Here is a 914-nt window from a genome sequence, read left to right on the forward strand (position 1 = left end):
TCCTAATTTGCTGCCGACAGCCCCCTGAAACCTGGACCTGGCAGTCATGTGGAGCCACGGAAAAGGCAACAACTCTTCTTCAACCAGTGAGAGAAGTGAGGTCACAGGGCAAACCTCTGCTCCCCAAATTAGAGAGACCAACAGGCAAATCAGAGACTCACACTTACTGGGACTGAAACCTCTGGGGCCAGAAGCAGGAAGGGAGACCTGAGCCACACCTGCGAGCTGCTGGAGGCTCCGTGCGCAGCTCCGAGAGTTAAAAGCTCCAGGGGAAGGGGAACATGGGCATCAGGGGCCCCACACTTCTGTGTGTTTTATCTCCAGGAACTCGGCCTGGTTCCCACAGTGAATTTTGGAGAAATACTCCCCTGGTGCAGGAGGAGGGACAAAGGGGCCATTTTGAAAATACATCAGAGCACTGTTGTTTTGAACAAGGTCCCTTCAGGAGACACTTTCACCAGAGCCTCGTCAGGGACCTGGCTGCCCTGGAGGAAGGGAAATGCCCTTCTCCAGCCCTCCTGTCCTACCCCAGGGCCGGAGGTGGGCTGGCAGGGCGTTGGACTGAGCTGGCAGGGCGATTGGACTGAGAAGCAGTGACATTCACCGCCAGAGGCACAGCCTCACTGGAAGACCTCATCGCAAGGCCAGGGACAGAGCAGAGGCAACCCTTGTTGAATCAAGGGCTGACCACCAGGCCAGCGAGGCCTGCAACGGAGGACTTCCCTCAGGAGGGTCACGAGGCCAAGGCTGCAGACCCTGTCGGTGGTTTTGACTCGGGCTGAGACCGCCCTTGCAATGCTCTTGGCAATTCGCACCCTGGACACTCTCACCTGTGAGGAGAGCGTGGGAAGTTCTGTGCCTCCCGGGCCGCCGCGCTCTGACTCGGGCCAGCCCAGCGGAGCTGAGAGGAAACA

Source organism: Myotis brandtii, unplaced genomic scaffold, assembly GCF_000412655.1.
Source record: "Myotis brandtii unplaced genomic scaffold, ASM41265v1 scaffold731, whole genome shotgun sequence".
NCBI classification, from domain to species: domain Eukaryota; kingdom Metazoa; phylum Chordata; class Mammalia; order Chiroptera; family Vespertilionidae; genus Myotis; species Myotis brandtii.